The sequence below is a fragment of the Gracilinanus agilis genome, chromosome 3 (assembly GCF_016433145.1).
Source record: "Gracilinanus agilis isolate LMUSP501 chromosome 3, AgileGrace, whole genome shotgun sequence".
NCBI lineage: Eukaryota > Metazoa > Chordata > Mammalia > Didelphimorphia > Didelphidae > Gracilinanus > Gracilinanus agilis.
Genome location: NC_058132.1, coordinates 526943420 through 526965713, shown reverse-complemented (window position 1 = coordinate 526965713; position 22294 = coordinate 526943420). Strand labels below are relative to the sequence as shown.

Below are 22294 nucleotides of genomic sequence, written 5' to 3'. Positions count from 1 at the left end.
CCCAATAATATCCCCATCAGCCCATTTGTTCAAGTAGTTGTTTTTCTTCTGTGTTTCTATTCCCACCATTCTTCCTCTGAATGTGGCTAATTTTCTTTCTCATAAGTCCCTCAGCCTTGCTCTGGATCCTTGCATTGCTGCTAGTAGAGAAGTCCATTATGTTTGATTGCACCACAGTACAATTTCACAGCTCCTTTCACTCTGTATCAATTCCTGGAGGTCATTCCAGTTCACATGGAATTCCTCCAGTTCATTATTCCTTTGAGCACAATAATATTCCTTCATCAACAGTTACCACAATTTGTTCAGCCATTCCCCAATCAAAGGACATTTCCTCATTTTCCAATTTTTTGCCACCACAAAGAGTGTGGCTATAAATATTTTTGTACAAGTCTTTTTCCTTATTATTTCTTTGGAGTATAAACCAAGCAGTGCTATGGCTGGATCAAAAGGCAGATAGTCTTTAAAGCCCTTTGGGAATAGTTCCAAATTGCCATCCAGAATGGTTGTATCAATTTACAACTCCACCAGCAATGCATTAATGTCCCAATTTTGCCACATCCCCTCCAACATTCAGCACTTTTCTTTGGTGTCATGTTAGCCAATCTGCTAGGTGTGAGGTGGTACCTCAGAGTTGTTTTGATTTGCATTTATCTAATTATAAGAGATTTAGAACACTTTTTCGTGTGTTTGTTGATAGCTTTGATTTCTTTATCTGAAAATTGCCTGTTCCTGTCCCTTGCCCATTTATCAATTGGGGAATGGCCCCAACTTTGTTAAGACGGTACACTGTTGCTTTTCATATGGGGAAGTCAGTGATGAAAAGAATAGAAAAGATGTTTGTATGAAAAGATGTGATATGTATTTATTGTTAAAGGATGTAAGATATTGTCACTATTGTGAAAGAACATTTTGATAGCTAATACTAGTGGGGAAAAACCTTCGTTTAAATACAAAATGCTAAAATAAGGGTATGATGAAATAGATTTCAGATGAGATGTTGGGCAGTTTTTGAAAGAAAATGATTTGTAGGATGGATCTGAGGACTTGGATTGCTTTGTTAGTAATGTGGAATTATGTGGGAACAATTTAATATTGTCAGAGGCAGAGAAAATAAAATTAATATTAAAAACTTGAAAAATATGAATGCAAGGAAACATAGCCATTGAACTACAGTTACTCTAATGTGAGGACCACAGGACAAAAGAAGATAGCAGCAGCATGGGTCCAAGAATCAGAAAAGAAATGGAGACACAGATGGCAAACTAAAGGCAGTCAGTTCAGAGAATGCTTTAGCAAAGTGATGCCAGATTGATTGGTGAGGATTGGCATCATTAGCCAAGGGCTCTAGTGATAGTTTATGCCTTTCAGTGCCATCTAGAGTTGGAGAAAGGTGAAGTTTCACATAAGAGTTTGCTCTCTGTTACTACCTCTGCCAGGAAGGAAAAGTAAGGGCGGTTTTGTAACTGGAGCAGCATCCTGGTGGGCTGGCTTCAAGAGTGAACCTGAACACTATTGCTGGGAGCTTTGTTCTGGTTAAATAGAATAGCATTCAGGTGAGTGAATAACTGGCTGGTCTGGTCTGGTCTGTATAGAGCAGGGATTGCTAGTTCGATGAACTTGGCAGTTGTTTGGCATAAAGAGAACAGCTATTTACATTATGAGGTAACCCTTTTACAATGCCCTTTAAAGTAAGATGGTTGATTTGAAAGAGCTTTCAAAGCTCTGTTCCAAGGAGAGAAGAGGATTTCCCCTGCTGAAGAATGATGAGGATAAAAGTCAAGCAGCGAGTGGAAACAGTTTCACATGGTGCAGATGTTCCTGGATGGACTAGTAATATCAAAGCCTATGGTCCAGAGTCATTAATTTCTTTTTTTCTTTTTATTTCCTTTCTTCTTTTTATGAGTTTCTTTAAGCACAGTGAGCATCCTTTCCTCTTAGGCTTCCCTGCTGGGTTTCTATAAGTGTATACCCACTCTTCACCACAGCTATTGAGTATATTGGTAGAAGAGTGTGATTTGGTTATATGTGTAGTGGGATGTTCTTTATTATTTATGTATTGGCTTTAATATATGAATTTAAAATATTTATTATTTTAACATTAAATAATAGTAGATTATTATTTCTTTTGCCTTATTATTAAATAAATGGTTATATTTTAAATCCCAAAATATCATTATTGTTGAGTGGCTGGGTTTATAGATAGAAAACACTGGATTAAGGTGATGAGTAGGGGGAGGTATGTTTCCCTTTGATAGTATTACCCTTGGGTCCTGGAGAGAGTTGTGATGTAACCATGTGTTAGTGTTCCAGCTCTGAAAACCTGCTAGTATGAAAGCAGGTCAGAATGATCAAGCCAAACCCAGAGAGCAGTGGGATTTCACCCACAGTTAGGTAGGGCTTTTTATTTTACTATTCCCAAGACATGATTTTCTCATGTGGGATATGGGGACGTGAAAGGGTAATTTTTCTTTTTACACATTTTGCCCATATTCACTACTAAAATCTTGATCTAGCTTTTGTGGGAAAGGGGTAATGAAATGGGGAGAAATCTTTTTATAAAATTGTGTGTTGTGTATGTCTTCGTATGAAATATGTGACAGGCCTACAAAATATACTAGTTCTTACTCTGTTAAAAGAAAAAAAGTTAAACAAAAGAAAATACAACAAAATCCCATGTATCCACCTTAGCCCAGATGTGCTTCAGATCATTGTTAGATATTCAACATTTTTGTATCATGGAAATAAAAATGAAAAATGTATTGCCATAAGATGAAAATAAAAGAGATTTTCATAGAAAAAAATGCTGGTAGATGCTGCCAGTAGCACAGAGAGAGTGTTACATCTAGGGGGTGGGATTTGACATTGGAATAGACAACAGATCATCTCATTCCAAGCATTACAATTATATCAACTATGATCAATGATAGAGTATGGTGGAGCTGGACATGTCAAGTCATAAAGTGACCTCTTCAAAGGACTCAATGAACACCACTTTCTGGAGGAAAACCATTGTGTCAAAAGTTCTGGCAACCTCATTTTCTCCTATGCATCTCCTATGCACCTCAGGGCATTTCATTTTAAGCCTCAGACCTCCTATTAGATAAGTTAAAAACACTACAATAAAACCTCACTTTTAAATAAATAAATATTAAAAATTAAAATAATAAAAATCACTCTTTTACTCATTCCTACCTTTTCTGATTTTTGGTCCCATTACTATTCATAAGGAAGGGAACATCTAAAAGTGCATGATATATATGACTGGGAGTAGAAATAGCCTTGTCTAATCATATCTGAAGTATAGTGTGTAGTTGTGGGAGTCATATTTTAGAAATGATGTTTTTAAGCTGAGGACAATAAGTATTACAAAGAAGCTTAAGAAAATGTCACATCATGATCAGCTGGAGAAAATGGGGATGTTTAGCATGGAGAGGAGGTTTGGGGGAGATCTAGTAGGTGTCTTGGAGTATGAAAGACTGTCTTTTTTTATGTTTGGCACCACAGGACAAAAGTGGAAGCAATGGATAGAAACTGTAAAAAAGCACCTTTAGGCTCAGTGTAAGGAAAGACTTCCTAAAACTCAGCTATATACTCTTGTTTCTTGGCATGGAAATGATAGAGATGTAGAATGTATTGACTGTGCTTATTTGAATAGTTTTGGTAGTGGGGTAGGGAATAATGATAAAGATACCAGAAAGAAAAGAATATCAATAAGACATTTTTAAATGCACAGAAAAAATGAAAACCTCACGTTCCAGAAGATAACACAAATAGCAATTTTCTTACAACTTTTTTAGATTTATTAAAAAATTAAAAAAACTTTATTCTTTGAATATTGAGATGTTGCTTATTGGTAAATTCATAATAAAATGAAAATTTCATTGAAAAAGTTTTTTAAAAGAATTAAAACTACTCAAAAGTGAAATGGGGTGCCTCTAGAACTGGTGAGTTGTTTTATATTTTGGAAATTGTGTAATGCTTTCAATGATCCCCAGCTGCTTCTACTGAAAAAGCCCATCTCTTTAATACCAATATGTTTCCAATGATGACATATGGTTTAGCATCTTGAAATACTGCATTCTTGGAAGAATAAAAATTAAAAGGAAAAAAATTCATGATGATAACATCATGGCAGCCAGGTGGTGCAGTAAATACAGTGCCCCACCTGGAGTCAGAAAGACCTGAGTTCAAATTCAGCCTCAGCCACTTACTAGTTATGTAACCCTGGACAAGTCATTTGACCTGTTTGTCTTAGTTTCCTTATCTGTAAAATGGGGGTAAAAATAGTACCATCCTCCCAAGGTGGTTGTTGTTTTTACTTTTTTATTTCTAAATTTCACTTTGGTTTTTTTCCTCAATTATATGTAAAAACAGTTTCTAGCATTTTTCAAAGGATATTGAATTCTCTCTCTCCCTCCCTCCCTATCCTCTCCACTAACAGAAATGGTAAGCAATCTCCTATAGATTTTACATGTGCAATCATATTTCATATTAATCCTTTTGCGGAAGGAAACTCGAATAAAAAAGTTTTAAAAGAGTGAAAAAAGTTTTCTTTGGTTTAGATTCAGACTCTTAGTTTCTTTTTTCTCTGGGAGTAGATGCCTTTTTTTTTTAGCATGAGTTATTTGGAATAGTTTTAGAACATTGTATTGCTGAGAACATTTGAGTTATTTAACATTGTTCATTGTACAATGTTCTCATGGTTCTGCTTATTTTACTCTGCTTCAGTTTTGTGTAAGTCTTTCCAGGTATTTCTGAGCTCCTCTTGCTTATCATTTCTTAAAGCACAGTAGAATTGCAATACAATCATATATTATAACTTAGTCATTCCCAGATTGATGGTTATCCCCTCACTTTTCAATTGTTTGCCCCCCCCAAAGAGTTGCTTTAAATATTTTTATACATGCAAGTCCTTCTTCTTTGTGTTTTTTATCTCTTTGAGCTACAAACCTACTAATAGTATTGCTGGGTCAAAGGGTATATATACTGTTTCACAGCCCTTTAGGCACAGGTCCAAATTGCTCTCCAGAATGATTGAATCATTTCATAACTCTCCCAACAGTGCATTTGTGTCTCATTTTTCTCATGTCTCCTCAAATTTTGTCATTCTCTTTTTCTGTCATAATAGTCAATCTTGATGGGTGTGGGATGGTAACTCAGAGTTGTTTTAATTGGCACTTCTCTAATTAAAGGTGATTTAGAGCATTTTTACATGACTTGTGAAATCTTTAGTTACTTTATCTAAGAACTGCCTATTCATACCTTTTGACCATTTAATAATTGGGGAATGATTTGTATTCTTATACATTTGACTCATTTCTCTATGTATTTGAGAAATGAGGCCTTTTTTAGAGAGAGACTTGTAAATTTTTTTTTTGCAACATTATGATTACTGTGTATTACTCTTCATTCTATTTCCTCCTGTTTTAGTTTCTGATCCACCCCCGCCCCAATTCTATCAGCCCCACCATCCATTCTCTTATCTCCTTTCTCTCCTACTTTCCCATAGGGTAAGAAAGATTTTTTTTACCCAACTGATTATGTATGCTCTTCTCTGGTTGAGCCAATTCTGAAGAAAGTAAGATTCACATACTCCCCTTTCCACCTCCCCCATCTTCCCATCCTTTGTATCATGACTCCTTTATGTGAGATAATTTATCCCATTCTATTTTCCCTTCCTCCTACTCCCAACACATTCCTGTTTCTCATGCCTTAATTTAAAATTTTAAAATATCATCCCATCATATTCAATTCATACCCTTGCCCTCTATTTATACTCCTTCTAAGTGCCTAATAATGATAAAAATTTTAGGAGTTACAAGAATCATATCTCCATGTTGGGATATGTACAGCTTAACCTTATTGAATGAATGTCTTTTGATTTCTTTTTCCTGTTTACTTTTTTATGCTTCTCTGGAGTCTTGTATTTGAGAGTCACATTTTCCATTAAGCTCTGGTCTTTTCATCAGGAGTGTTTGAAAATTCTCTATTTCATTGAATACCCATTTTTCCCCCTGAATGATTATGCTCAGTTTTGCTGGGTAAGTGACTATTGACAGCAGAGAAATACAGTATCCTTGGAGCATGTGAAATATATTCATATTTTAATGCAGGTTTAATGCTAAAATTTCAGTTTCAGAAGATATGGAAGAAGTCAATAAATAAAGGGAAGCAAAAAACAAAAAGGCTGAGTAGGTTTTCTTTAAAGGATATTGAAGGTAGAAGATGCACTATTATGTCTTTCTATCTTTGATAAGATGACCTTAAAAAACTTTCACTAAAACATCATTAATAAGGTATCTGGATAAAAAAAAACTACACAAAGGGAAGCATGAAAAATACTCTTTTGGAAGAACCAAAAAATCTCATCCCCACCATATTCTAGAGCAAGCTGGAAATCAATAATTTTTCATTTTCATATCAATAAGCTAGATGTTATTAAGCACTTATTATGTGCCAGTCACTATGCTAGGTTCTGGGGAATATAAGTACAAAGAATAAAATAACTGCCACTTGAAATCAGCTTACATTCTAATGGGGAAAGAGTAAAAGTACATATTTAAATATGTACAACCTAAATAGATAGCAAATTAGTAAAATATATCCAAAGTAGTTAAGTTTGAGGTAGTTTGCTAGAGAGAGCTCACACGTTTAAGAAGGACCAGGGAAGAATTCATGTAAAAAGGTGGTTCTTGAGTTGAATCTTAAAGGAACAGAGGGACTCCGGGCAGAAGTAAGGAGGAAGTGTATTTTAGATATTGGGACAACCTGTGTAAAGTCACAGACAGAAAACATGGAGTGTCTTATGTGAGAAAAAGAGAGAAGGCTACTTAGGAGGATCACAGGGTGATATGATGTCCAGTAAGGCTAGAAATATGGATTGGGACCAACTAGGGTAGGACTTTAAAAGTTAAGCAAAGCAGTTTCTCTTTTATTCTAGAGGGAGTAGGAAACCTATTTGGTTGAATATGGGAGTGATATGGTGGGATCTGGATTTAAGGAAAACTATTTTGTGGTAGAGTGGAAGTGGGAAAAGATTTGAGTCAAACTGTTGCAATAATCAGAGGGAGAGGTAATAAAGGTCTGAACTAAGGAGGTAGTTGTTTAAGAGGAGAGGAGTTAAATGTGAAAGATGTGAAAGAAGTTTTAGCATTGGATTGAGTAAGTGGGGTGAATGATTAGTCTAGACTCTAGAATAAAGATGATGTTACAATCTTAGGTTACTGAAAGCTTGGTGTTCCCTTTGAGAGAAATAAAAGATTGAAAGAGCTCAAGATTGAAGGGGAAAGTTTTAGACATGTTCAGTTAAAGATGTCTCTAGAGCAGTGAGGTCAAACCTATGACACGGGTGCCAAAGAGGGCACTTGAAGTGCTCTGGCATGCATGCTACCCTCCTCCTCTTCCCCATTACTAAAATGGCAGAGGGATTCAGGTGGGAGCTGTTCCCTTCCTCTCCATCCAGCCTAAAGACATATTTTTCTCATCAGCCACTCCTCTGTCCAGCAGCCCAATGGGAGCACATAGAGGGTAAGGTGGTAGCAGAGTTGGAGGGGAGTAGAGCGTTTGGGCCATTCCTCTCCCCCTCTCTGCACTTGTTGAGGACATTCTTCATTTCACCTGTCCTTCCACCCAGCAGCCCAATGGGAGTGCTTTCTCCCTCCCCTGTGTGGGATAAGGGGGAGAATCTGGGACTGGATATATAGACATATAAGTTATGTCTATGGCCACATAATTCTAATACTTTGTTGTGGACAGACATAAGGCATATATAATTTTAAGTTTCAGGATTGGGATTTAACCACTTTTTAGTTTTGGGAAGAAGAACTGTCCTACTTTGTCTATTCATTGGGTTATATGAACTTTGGAGGAGAAAAACATTTTTCTTGATTTCCTTCTGAAAATATTCATGTTGAGATACAAGAAGAATAGTATAGTGTTCTGGAGGAACAAGCATTAAATTTATATTTGAAAACCTAGATTTAGATCCCAGATCTGTTTGAAATTAGCAGTGACCTTGAAGAGGTAATTCTGATCTGTCCAATGGAAATAATAAAACACTAATCACATCTAAGGTTTTGATATCAAGAGAAGTTACTATGTATAGACTGGCAAATTATATAACATTGCATATCAGTTTTGTTTTGTTTTTTAATAACAAGGGCATGATTATGTAAACAATCTCAGATACTGCTCTTGGGTCCAGGGTTCTCCTAGGTGAGCTGTCCTTATCTTCCCTAGAACAGGTAACCATGCCAGTTCCTAATAATTTCCAAAGCATGCAACATTATGGTTTTCCTTCTCCTCCTAGTAGAACTGCTGGGAGACCTTGGACTCTGATAGGTGAGCTTTCATTTTATCTTGACCAGAACCAGGCATATTTTCTTAGCCATTTTCACACTGTTCTGATTTGCTACCCACCCTTGCCTCTTTTCAACTTAGTTCCCCTTAAAGCATTGACCTTAATAGGGTCAATCTTAATAGTAGACCTTAATAGTCTGTATTAATAGAGAGCAATTGATTCCTTGAAGGCAAGAGCTGACTCACTAGCTTGTTTTGGAATTCCCAGACTTTAGCAATCATTGGCACAAAGTAAGTACTTAACCAATAAAGGTTATTTGAATTAGGACATTAAAAACATAACCATAGGGCAGCTAGGTAGCTCAGTGGATTGAGAGCCAGGCCTAGAGACGGGAGGTCCTAGGTTCAAATCTGGCCTCAGACACTTCCCAGCTGTGTGACCCTGGGCAAGTCACTTGACCCCCATTGCCTACCCTTACCACTCTTCCACCTATAAGTCAATACACAGAAGTTAAGGGTTTAAAAAAAAAAAGGAAAAAAAAAACATAACCATAAAGTAAGGATACAAGGAGATTAGTAATCTTTAGGAGGAATATACATAATGTATATGCAACTTTCCCCTTGATTATACTTCTTTCCAAAGGCAATAAGTATTTATTAAGCTTGGTATTTGCTCTATGCCAGGCACTGTGCAAAACACTGGGGATATAAATACAAGTAAAAAGAAAGACCTAGCCCTCAAGGAGCATCAATCTAATAAGGGAAGATAAGACAAAAGACAGTTTAAGAGGAGAAGGGGAAGAAAGGTACTTGTCCCAGGGCATGATGTTGAAGTCTGAAATGTTAGAAGCAGAAGGGATAAGAACTCAACCCACAAATTGGGATCTGGGAGGAGAGAATTTCACTCTTCAGAAATCAAAAAGCAAGACTATAAGCCAAATTCAAAATATTTGCAGTCTGATGCTCTCGTGACATTTTTATGGGTTTCTACCATTTTTCTTTATAACATCAAAGAAAAAAATGATGAGCAAATCTTTTATTTTTTACCTTATTCCACCTCACTTCCCCAAAGATTCTAATATTCATCTCTGGACTTCAGGGGATTTGAGACTGGAATGGTGAATAGTGAAGGGGGAAATGATTTCAGAAGGTTTGAAAAGCAGAGGTTAGGCATAAGGTGACCACTTTATATCTAGAAAGGCTCTCAGATGTACATAAAGTATCTTGACCAGCTGAACTCAGTACTGAAAATTAATGAGAACAATGAGGGGACCTAGAGGTTTCTGAACTTTTAAGCTTAGATATTTGGGTTGAATGACATAAAATGACAGACAATTCTTACTTTTTCAGGAATTTCCTTATTGAAGACAGTGGTTTTCCTGTTATCTGTCCAATAAGATTCATTGACAGGCTGTCTTTTGCCCTTTTTTGTATCCCCAGAGCTTAGCTCAGTGCCTATAGTTGGCATTTAATAGTTCATTGACTAACTGGAAAGAGCACTGACTCTTAATTGAGGAACACATTCAAATTTTACCTCTGAGATTATATCTAATCTATAATCATATGTATATATATATATATAGTTTATAATGTATGTGTATGTATAAATATATAGGTAGTATTTATGTGTATAGATGCATATGTATGTATATAAACACATATACATACATATTACATACACATATAATATACATACATATATATAGCTTTTAAAAATCTATTTATTGAAACTCTTACCTTCTATCTTGGAGTCAAATTGATTCCAAGGCAGAAGAGTGGTAAGGGCTAGGTAATGGGGGTTAAGTGACTTGCCCAGGGTCACACAGCTGGGAAGTGTCTGAAGCTAGATTTGAACCTAGGACACCTCCAGTCTCTAGGTCTGTCTCTCAATCCACTGAGCTACCCAGCTGCCTCCCAATTAAACAGCTTTTGTGATATTGGGAAAGCCTCAGCCTCCTTGAGCTCAAATTTTCTCCTTTGTAAAAGAAGGGGAATGGATTAGATGGCTTCTGAAGTCTCTTCTGAGTTCTGGATTTATAATATATGATCTTAGAATTTGGTTTGTGAATTGGGAAGGACTTGGGATTTTTCTGAACTAACTGGAGATTTTTTGAGTATCCTGGAACTTACTTTCTCATACCTAATAGTATTTTTAGCCCTTGAGATAAGGGAACTTTAAAATTGTTTTCAATTTAATGAAAAATTAAACAAAATGTTAAAGCCAAAAAATATGGTTGATATATTCTCATCCAACCTCCTGTTTTACAGATGAGGAAACTGAGGCCTAGAGATGGGGACATACCTTACCTAAGATCATACCAACTAGTTAATGTAGAGATCTCTGAGGTATAGCTCAGGGCTCTTTTCATTATACTTCACTCCTGCTAATCCCTGGAATCATTTTAAAAAACCACTTAACTGGAGAGGGAAGTTAGTCCCTGAGTTTACCTAAAGTCTCAGATATACTTTGAGATTCAGGTCCTCCACTCACTGTTCTTAGATTGCTTCCTTAGATTGGCTGTTTGACTTTGCCCTCTTCATTGGCATTTTCACTGAGTATGGAGGGCCAGAGGAATTAGATGAAAAAATTTAGTTCCTTTTGGAACCATTCAGTAAAATGAGTTTTCCTAAAAGGTTTTTCAGAGACAAAATTGACTCTGGGCTGAAGTGAGACTTATTTATAGATTTTAAGCACCCAAGATAAAGGGTATTCTTCCTGACCTTCCAGTTGGTAGCAGTGTTAAATATAAGTGACATACCATTTATTAAAACTTTTCTTGTTAGTAGAGATGTTCTAACAGCTTAGGGTGCATAATCTTGAGTAAGAGTTAAACTGGGACTTTGTCTTGAGTCCAGTGTCCCTTTGAGTTGAGCATGCAAAAAAAGTGGGATTTTTTTCAGTGGATTTGGGGGCTTAAAGATCTGGTTGTACCTTTTTGATTTTCTGTCTCTTGAAGCTCAGAATCTAGTCAACTGTCACAAAGGATCTTACAGGTTAAAAAAAATAGGCCAAGAGGGTTTTTATCTGATAAGATAAAGGGAAAGAGGAGAGACAGTCTAGGAAGCCAGAAGGTGCAGGAGGGGCGGTAAAGAAAGATAGCAGTCTAAAGGGTGGATACTTATGGCAGCACCTGCTGGAACAGTATCTCTCCTTTGTCAATCCGGCCACCGGATCACGCCTTTCCAGTCTTTTCAGAGTTCACCGAGCGCTGCAAATGGCTAGGGGCAGAGTCCACGAGCCTTTCCAACCAAGGCAGCCCGTATCCCCCCATGGCTGGGGGACTTTGTCTGTCCTTGGGAGGCTAGGTTTCTTGCAGGGACGAGAGTGGGAGGCAGGGGGTGGAAGGGAAGGAATCCAGGTGTGCCTCCCACCAAGGCGAATCTGTCCTTGTAGCAAAGTCCAGAGGGAAGGAAGAGCCGGAATGGGTGGGAACAGCTAGGGATACTGGCTGTGCCTAACCTAGGGCCCACTTAAGGCTCCTCCAGCCGGGTGGGACGGGCTTTTGTGGCAGCTGATCCCTCCGGAATTAACCCCTTTACCGCCAGTGTGTAGATGTGGCGGGCAAGAGGAGGAGCGCGGCGGTGGAGGAAAGGGGTGGCGCGAGTGCTTTCGCAGCAAAGACTTGCTCCTATCCCCAGGGGTCCGCCGAAGGGAAGACACACATAGGTGGGAAGCTAAGTGGAACACCACTTCAGATTACCCCAGGGAGAAACTGGGAGAAATCCTGGGGTCCTGGCACCCTCAGTTATTCTGTGCAAACCTCTAGATGTCCTCGACGTTTACCTGTTCATCAGTCTCGCTAGTTTTCTTTCTTTAAAAATCAGCAAACCTGGCTCTTGCTCTTAAAACAGAAAGAATGGCTCAAATCTCTCTCTTCCTCCTCCCATTTTCATTCCCTCCTTGGTGGCGTTGCAAAGAGAAAATATGCCCCGACCTTCAGTTACCATAAGAAACTAGGGGTAGGGAGTCCCTCGTGGAGCTTGGGGTGGGGGTGGGGGGTATCTCTCCCAGGAGAGGGGAGCATTGTTTGCGCTGGATTGGGAGGATGGGTGACGATCCCTAGTCCCGCAGCTCCTACAGCAGGGGCGGCGGCAGTGGTAACAGCCTGCCCAGTAGCTTCGCAGTTTCTTTTTGGCGCTGCCCCCCAAGCTGTGTCTCTGGGACCCGGGGCGTGTCCTGGGGTCTCCCCGGGAGCTTGGGGCGGGGCGGGGCGGTGCCTTGGAAGCAGGCTAGCTGGAAGCGGGGACGAACGCTGGAGGGGGCTGTAGCTCTCCCTCTCCCTCTCTCTTCCCGGTCCTAGCTTCCCCTTCCCCCCACCCTCTCCTGTTTTCCCCCTCCCCCCTCCGGAGGGGGCAGGCTTAGGGGCGGGGAGGTGCGGCGACCGCGGTGGTGGGGCTGCTGAGTTCAGTTCCCGCTCGCCGGCCGGGTCCACTGAAGGCTAACCAGTCTCTATCGCCTTTGCAGTCGTCTTTCCTCCTTTGAATTTTATTTGGGGGGTGGGGAGGGAAAAGGGGGCGGGGAAGGAAAGAAACAGCCACCGCCTCTCGGGTTTCTCCCGAGCAAATGGTGTTTCCCTAGGCTTCGAGCCGGACATGGCGACCCTGAGCCCGCTACCTTCCCTCTCCTTTTCCCCTAGTCTTTCGTCCTACTGCTCCTCCCCTTCTCCCCCATCCCCGGGAACCCTTTAATGGCTCGGACCTCCGCCGGCCCCTGCCAGCTCTTCTTGCGCGCCGGAGACGGGAGCCACCAGCGCCCGGGAGTATTAATAGAAAGCAGCCGCCGCAGCCCCAGCCCGGGAGCCGTGCGAGCAGCAGCAGCCACAGCAGCAGCAGCAGCCTCCCTCAGCAGCCCGGGGCCCGCGGCGCGGGGGAGGAGGGGGAGGAGGAGGAGGAGGAGGAAAAGGAGGAGAGGCGGGGGGAGCAGCGGGAGCCTGAGCCCCGGACGCCGGGAGAGCAGCGGCAGCTCCAGCTCTAGCCCGATCCCCAGTCCCAGCCGCGGCCCCAGTCCCGGCCCCAGTCCGGAGACGTGGAGGTAAGTATGGGCTGCTATGGGAACAATGAAGGCTGAGGAGGGGGGTGTGTATATGGAGGCCAGGTCGCAGAAAGGAGCGCCGTGGACTTGTGTCCCTGAGGGGGAGGTGTGGGTGTGGGGAGTGGGGGTGTTAACTGCCGCTGCAGCAACTTGTGGAAGTCGCTTGGGCTACTAGGGAAAGCTGGGTGGTGGTGGTGAAGGGCCAAGGAGAGAGATGGGACCTTGGGCGGCCCCTGGACGCGGGGTTGGAGTGTGGGGCAGGTGAGGATGGTTTCTCCTCGGTCGGACTAGGAGTGGTGGGTGGGTGGGTGGGTGGGGATTTTAGAAACCCCTGGTTCAGGTTTCTGCGCCGGGCTGGTGGCCGCTGCGGTTAACATAACAATAGTAGGGGACTTCGGGTGCCCTGTTGGACTCTCGGGGCTGAGCGAGCAAGGGAGGACACTTTCCTTTGCTCTCCTTTAACCTTCCCCACGAGGAATCACAGGGATTCTGGGTCTCCAGCTCCTTTTCTTCTTATCCCAACTACCCCGCCCCACTATCCCCCCGCCCGCCTTAGTGACAGCATTTGGAGACTGACCATGCAAAATCTTTGTACTTAGAGCTGAGCATCAGGGGGGTGGCTGTTAAACCTGATCGTGTGCCCTGTGAAGTGTCCTGAGCTTGTCCAGATCTGGTAATAAAGTTCCACTGCAGTCCCTAGACCTGGGTGACAAAGACGGATCTGGTTAGAGCACAAATTGGATTTCATCCTCCTCCCCTTTTCTCCTCCGACCCCCACTTCCACGTGTGGCAAACTTCTATCTATAAAAAAAATGTGCACATTTCAAAAAAATTTTTTGAATGTGATTTTAAGATGTTTAAGTTCTGGAAACTTTAAATGTGTGGTCCAGCTTGGTGCTGAGTGTGCGACTGTTTATTTTTAAATCAAAGGATAAATTCCTCTTAATGAGTCTGAAGTGCATTTATAGCTGTAATGCCAAATGGACAACTCATTGCTTCCTGCTGGTTTGGGGAATCTGTTCAATGTCCCGCGGATTGAACCTTACAAAGAAACAAGTTCCCTGTAGCTCCTTGGGTTTGTTCAATGCAAGCACTTGGAGGGAAAAGAAAATCTTGATTTTCATCTGGAACAACTTAGCAGTACACATGAAAGCAGTGTGTCCAGTGTGCCTTTTTTGTCCTGTTCCATGTTAAGAATCACACTGAATTCTCTCTTATTTGTTTTGCAGACTAGTCAGGGGAGTATAGACTTTTCCTCTGTGACTCTTGTAATGCAGTGTATTTTATAGCGCCTTTCTCTTCCTTGTAGTCCTCTTACAGCACGTGTACTCCATTCCATATGAACCCTAGTAGGATCTCAATAGATTCCCTGAAGTAACCTCTCCTTCAATAGACAGCATAATCTTAGATCCAAAAACTGCTATGCAGATTTTGGAAGAATATGATATGGTCTAGATATGTTACCTGACCGTTATAGAGTGTCAGTCATTTTCTTTCTTTTGCTTTTCCCATTTTAAGAGTGAGAAGAGCTTTGAAGATTGGTTTTAAAATTGGCTTCATTGTTCGGAATAGGCAAAGAAAGCTCTTTGGTGTTCTGTACATCTGGCTGCCTCCCCCCTCCTCTCCTTGTTCTTGCTGGGGAATGACCCAATTTGGTGCATCATACATAGCCTTTTCCCTCTTCTTCCTGACAGACCTATCTCCTAGGCAGTTTGCCTGCAAAGGAATTAAAACAAAACTGTATCCTTTAGTTGTGTATGCATACAAAGTGATGGAAATGAAGCCTATAGGATTGTTCTGTATTCTTACAACACAGATCTGTGGCAAGAATACTGTGTTGGAATTAGTTCAACCATAATGAAATTTGCAGCTTGGTGGAGCCATGAAGAAATGGATTCTAGACTAGCTCTATTACCCAGGGTAATTTTCTAAGGCTCTTATGTTGTAGAACAGTTGCCAACTTGCACTGATAAGAGCACTTGGACTTCAATACACAAGGGAATGAAGCCACAAGTACAGATTCTTAAAAAAGAAAGAAAGAAATGTCATATTTAAAAAAATACTTGCCAATATAGTTATTTAAAGTACCCAAAACTCGGCATATACATCTTCACAGCAACCCTATGAGGTATGTACAAGAGGTACGTACCATTAGCCAAATTTTACATATGAGGGAACTGAGGCTAAGGGAGATTAAGGGATTTGCTCAATCAAGCAGTATGTATCAGAACTACAATTCAAACTACGGAAATACCTTAGTTACCTGCTTTTTAATTACTAGGAGTTATTTAATTTGGATAATCTAAATCTCACTATTATATGAAGTAGGAAGTATCGATAATGGAAGTGGGATGTGACTCTCTGATAGAGATAACTAGATTCTAACCCTTTCAGGTATAATCTAGAAAATCTGTAATTTGTTTGCTTAATATGGAATGTGAAGAATCTAAGATTACTTGGGTTATAAAATTTTCAGATGTGACTCCTAGTCCCTTCAAGATTTAAACCTGTGATTTTAAAGAGCATATTTCAAAGTTAAGTGGAAATACTGGCAACCAAGATAACTGAAGGATATGTTGTGGAATATGGTTTTTCTTCTCTTTCTTTCTATATCCTCTTTCTCAAAGAACCTTGGAGATTAAATGTCATTAAGTCATATTAGAATATTGATGCTACTTTGGCAGTATTCCATCAGCTATGTTTTAGCTATCCTTATTCATTTTTCTTGATTGGTTATAAAAATTAAATCATAATAATACTGAGAATGTAAATTGTAGAAGTACCATTCACAAAAAAAAAGTTTCCAAGAGATTTAATTACTTGTTGAACATTAAATACAGTGCAGAAATCTACACTCCTCAGCAATCATCATGCTTATAGATATTTGACTATGTAATTCACTGGGAAAATAAGCAATCTGAGAATATGATTTTGAATAGGAAAAAATAATAAGATTCTGTCTTGAAATGAACAAATTCAAAGAAAGAAAATTTACTTAACATGCTGAAAGTTCTAGAAAAGTTGCTTTTAGAATTTCTCCAGAAAATGAAGAAAACTGTTTTAAGTAAAGATTCTCACTTAGCATTTTTGTAAGATGATGATTAGGTTCTTTAAACAATACATTTGCAAATCTCCTATTCATGCAATGTGTTTTGAGTAATGTCTTTTTTACCTATTTGAAGATTTTGCTGCTGATAGTAATGATGTTTGTTATCCTTATGGGTGAAGGCTGTCGCTGCAAGTGACTCAGTTATTTTGCCCCTTGGGCATGTAGTTAATCTGTCTGTGGGTTGGCTATGGATTGTGGAGACTGTCCATGTTTGTGGAGTCTTTGTCTTCCATTCATGTTAGTTATGTGTTGTTTTTGTTCAAATTGGGACCATCTCATCTCTGATTACTGAATTCTAAGTCGATCACTTTATTTCTTTTGCTCATACTGGTCTCCGAGCTGCTCTGCAAAAATCTCCTCTTGCAGAAAGTATTTGGGTAGCATTTCTTCTGTTCTTGCTGTTGACATTACTTAGATTATGGGTAAGGAACTGCTTAGGTATTAAGCTGTTACTCATTTTCAAAATAATCAATTTAAAGTAAAATTAACTAGCAAACACTCTGGCCACCAAAGACCATGACAAAGTAAATTGTAAAAAGTTGCTTTTCTTTTTTATTATTAAATTATTAACAGAGGGGCAGCTGGGTAGCTCAGTGGAGTGAGAGTCAGGCCTAGAGACAGGAGGTCCTAGGTTCAAACCTGGCCATAGCCACTTCCTAGCTGTGTGACCCTGGGCAAGTCACTTGACCCCCATTGCCTACCCTTACCAATCTTCCACCTATGAGACAATACACTGAAGTACAAGGGCTAAAAAAAAAAATTATTAACAGACACAAACATTTTAGAATAAGAGGAATAAAAAAAAAAAAAGATTGAATAGGAAACATTTAAAAAACATATTAATTTTCTTTCCCATCCACTCCTCCCCCAAGTGAATAGGAGGAAATAAAACCTCCATCACAAAAAATAAAAATTCAGCATTGAATATGGTAAAAAATGTATGTCTTATTCTGAATTTTAATTAATCACTTATTTGGCAGGAGATGAGTAGCACCTTGATCCTCTGGAATTGTGATTTTCCATTGAAATAATCAGAGTGCTAAAGTTTTTCAGAGTTATTTTGCTTCATAAGGTTGGACAAATATATTTTGGAATCATTTCTTGCTAAATGAGATTTTTGTTTTTACTCAGTGTCTCAAAAATGTTTAGTTCTTTTTAAGAGAAAGTTTTTTAAAATCTAATTTATTTTTATCTCTTTCCATGTGTGCCATTTAGACCATTTAGGATCATAGTATCCTAGCAATACTAAAGCTAAAAGCTTTAGTTGGAGACATTGATGAAAAAAATATATTGTGACTGCAGAATTTGATACTTGTACAATGAGTCGGCTAGGACCAAGAAGTACAATGTGACTCTTAGTATCTGTGTTCGTTACTGCCAGTGATCTTCAACTTTGACCTGTAACTTCCTTTCTATTAAAGTGTTGAATGAAGATTGCCAGGCATGGCAGAAAATCTGCATATTGAATTCATGTAGGAAGTAGATGAATTCACTCAAATTCCATGTTTAAAATTGTCACATGTGATCATAAATTTTCAAGAGAGACATCATAAGCTAACCCTGGATGCATTTAGCTTCTAAATGATGGAAAAGTCAGCTTGGACTCTCATTGCCAGTGATCTCTTCTGAGTTTACTTTATACAAGATTTTACTCTATCTTGATAGTTTGCTTTAAATTATATCACAAAGATGGACAAATCCAATTTTAAGATGGTCTTTGTTTTCTTTTGGTTGAGTTAGGTATCAACAATGATTTTAGAGTATTTAAAAACTAGCCTTTCATTCTTTTAATATTACTAATGGCTGACAAATTCCTAGTATTCTGGGTGGTTAGAAACTAAAATCTTAATTATCTTGATTTACTTTGAATTTATTCTATTAATCTTTCTAAGAAGCACTTAGAATATAATCTTACCTTTAGATGCCTAATTCTTTCCCTTTTCCCCATCCTAAAATTGAAAAAAAAATCTTTATACTTGTCGTTTTCAAATGAATAGTTTGTATCTTTATGAAATATTAAATATTATGGAAATAATTTCCAGTGATCAGCCTAAGGGTAATGTCATCACTTTTAACTCAGAAGATGATTGCTCCCTGTATTGTTCAAAGAAGTCTAACTTTGGTCAGATCTTATTCTTTACTGCTAAATGACCTACTGAATTAAACCTTGCCAAAAGTGGTCCCTGGGATTGTTTGTGGGGAAGTCAGTACACTAGGATGAGCCAGCTCTTTTGGAGTTAGTAAAGGTCAGTTGACTTGTTCAACTCTGAAAGTATAATATCAGTAGTTGTTTTTTTTTCTATGATTTATGAAAAATATGTGGGAATTTGAGGTCAGGTCACATTAAACTTCAGTATAATTGTTATGTGCTTGGTCACAACATATGGGAATTTTGTTATTGCATCAATAATACTGAGCTAAAAAGAGTTATAAAATGAAAATATTGCATGCCTATCTTAAAAAATACAGGAAATAAGAGCTTAAGATTGCAATCAAACAAACAGATGGTCTGAAAGCAAAAATGAAAAGTTGTTCTTCCTTAGAGTGCAGAAGGAATTTGAGGAAGAGATTATATATGATTTAATAGCTAGCATTTATGCAGCACTTTATAAATATTATCCCTATGACAATTTTGGGAGGTAGAATTTATTATTTTCATCTTACAGAAAAGGAAATTGAGGCCAACAGGTTAAATTATTTTCTTCAGTTCATATAACTAGTAAATATCTGAGGTTGGATTTGACATCGAATGTTCCTGGCTCAAGGTCCAGTGCTCTGTCCTCTTTGCTAATTACAGAAAAGATATCCCAGAAAAAGTAATATGTTACCTCTAAAATAAGATAAACAGCCTTATCAGAAGGGTCATATCTATAAAACTAAGAAATATTGTTATTTTAATTTATATTGCATGATGCTTTAGAAGAAGAGCTGACAATTACTTCTGTTATAAAGTATAATTTTGTATAAGTTTGTCATAAAACAAACAATAACCTTATCTTCTATCTTAGAATCAATACTGAGTATTGGTTCCAAGACAGAAGAGTGGTAATGGCTAGGTATTTGGGGTTAAATGACTTGATCAAGGTTATACAACTTGGAAGTGTCTGAGGTTGGATTTGAATCCAGGACCTCCCATCTCTGGGCTGGCTCTTTAGCCACTGAGCCACCTAGCTGTGCCTGTGAAGTTTTTCTTTTAACTTATTCAAGAATCTTCAAACTGATCTTTGCTAATCTGCTGATTCAACCTTATAGGTTGAACTTCATAGTCACTTTGACATATTTCTCTAATCAATGGTGATTCAGAACATTTTTTCATATGGTTGCTTATACTTTGAATTTCTTTCTTTTTTCTTATAATTGCCTATTATCAATTGGGGAATGACTTTTATAAACTTTCTCCCCACGACTTCCTTGGTTTCCTTTAAATCCCAACTTAAATCTCACCTTCTATGGAAAGCCTTCCCCAATCCCCTTTAATTCTAGTGCCTTCTCCTTGTTAATTATTTCCTACTCTTTGTGTACCTTGCTTTATATATGTTTGCGTGTTATCTCCCTCATTAAACTGTAAACTCTTTGAGTGCGGGGACTGTCTTTTGCCCATCCCCCCAATACAAATTGTAAATTCTTTGAGGGCAGGGACTGTCTTTTGCCTCTTTTCCTCCTCCCTCACCCCAATACTTAGCATAGTGCCTGGAACATAGTAGGCATTTAATAAATGTTGATTGATTATCTTGGAAATGAGACCATTAAGAGAGAAAACTATTACATAGATTTCTTTCTCAGCTTTTCCCCGTTTTAATTTTAAATGCATTTGTTTTTGTTTGTGCAAAAACAAATTATAGGTACTCAATTGGTCAATTAGTCTTCTGTGATCCTCTCTAATCCTTGTAACTTCACAGACTATTCCCTTGTCCTTAAATATAAAAGGTAATTTCTTCCTTGCCTTTCTATGTGTTTATGAGATGGTCTTTTAAATCTTGGCCATGTATCCATTTGGAACTTATATTGGTATATGGTGTAAAATGGTGATCTAAATGTAATTTCTGCCGACTTACTTTTCAGTTTTCCCAGCAGTTTTTGTCAAAAATCAAGTCCTCACCTTGGTAGCTAAGTAGTCTTTGGGCTTATCAAACTAAAAGCTAACAGGTTTCCTTACTTTCTATTGTATATCCAATTTCCTTCACTAATCCACTTGTAAATTTTTTAAATTAAAATTTATTTTTTAGCTACTTTTAACCAGTTCAAAATAGACTTGCTTGTTCATTACATTCTTTTTCAAATATATCCTTTCTCCCTTTCCACTACTCAGTGAGCCGTCCCTTTTAATAAAGATTATAAAAAAAAAATGCAGTTTAGTAAGACTAGCCAATAGAACATTTCTCACATCTTACCAAACTCCATTTCTGGGTTATTCCCTCCTCCTCTGCCTCTAATCATATATAACATTGAGCTCAATGGAGTTCTAAGAAGTTATGTAAATATCTTGACTGATTCCATAATAGATTTGCATTATCTAATATCACATGGATATTAGATATAAATGGAGAAGTAGAAGAATCATACAAGGGAATAGAGTTGGAGGTGCTTTTGCCAGCATTAGGATGAAGGTTAGTGCCTTTTCATAGAATAAAATAATACCATTTAGCTGAAGACATTGGCTAAGCCTGAATCCAGAAATGATGGATATTGTACTTGCTGTCAAGGAGTAAGGTCATTTGAGCAGAAGAACATCTTGGAAAATAAACATCAGAAAAGCAGCTCAGTAGGTAGACTAGTCTAGCTGCAATGTTAGTCAAGCACAGCCTTGGATCAACTCAGTTTAGCACTGGAAGTATCTGTTAAACCCAGAAGCCACACCTCTTAAGAGACTTTTATGTAAAATTCCTAAGACAGAACTAGAACCCTGAAGTCTACAGTTATGGAATTGTGAGTTTTCCTGACTGGATGTATTTCCCATATGTATACCTCATTATCTTGAGACTTTAAAAGGGCACTCCATGGATACTCTGCATTATTGGGGAAGGGGGAAGTATGATAGAGGTTTGTGAGTGGAAAATTATGTAAATATATATTTACTTCACATTTTTGATAAATGTTTCAGTGAAGATTGAGACTTAGTGAGTGATTTGTTAATGAGAAATAAACTAATAAAAGTGAGAGAGCATGGGAATAGTCAATCTCAAGTATTATCCCGTAAGTCCTTGAATGTATGAGTTAGTGGTCGGGTGACCACCTCTTTGGTGAACTAACTCAAACTACTGAAGTGTAGATTGGTAGAGTAAGTAAGAACTAGCCTAAGAAGAGAGAGGGACTAGGGAAAATTGGGAAATGGTGCCACACATGGGGTAGCATATCTATCCATATAAAAGAGATATGCTTGCCATGGGAAAACGGTGCTTCCTAGTGTCCTACATCTTATAGGCAGCTATTCAATCTCACTCCCTCTTAGCACCTTCTATAACTTATTGCAACTCCTGTACCACCAGTTACCTTGCCTGAGATTTTATAGATTGCTGCTTGATAATCTGGGAACACTTCAACCTGAGTCAAATCATGTAGGGAGGGTAATTATCAACCTGAACTCATTCCTCAATGATTATTGAACTCTTACCACATTATTCCCTCCCTCTTCCCAGTGATTCTGAATCTCTCCCTATCATTGTTCAAACCCCTGTCCTCTTTCCCTCAGCTTTCCCATCCCACTGCCTTCCCTCCCAATGTTTCACTCTAAAGCAACCCACTTTTTTGGCTGTGCTTTTTGGAATGCCTAATCCAAAGGTAACATGCTCTTTCATTTTAAACCTTTTCCTTTCTCATTCCTTCTTGCTCTCACTGAGACTTGGCTCTTTCCT

The 22294-nt window shown here is 38.7% G+C and overlaps 1 protein-coding gene across 1 annotated transcript in view; it reads left to right on the top strand.

Moving 5' to 3' along the window:
* The first annotated feature begins 13280 nt into the window (after positions 1 to 13280).
* FARP1 (FERM, ARH/RhoGEF and pleckstrin domain protein 1) overlaps positions 13281 to 22294 on the top strand; it is a 324700-nt gene continuing 315686 nt past the window's right edge. The window contains exon 1 of the mRNA XM_044670555.1: positions 13281 to 13333. The gene's annotated coding sequence lies outside the window, so the exon portion shown is untranslated. The remainder of the gene's footprint in view (positions 13334 to 22294) is intronic.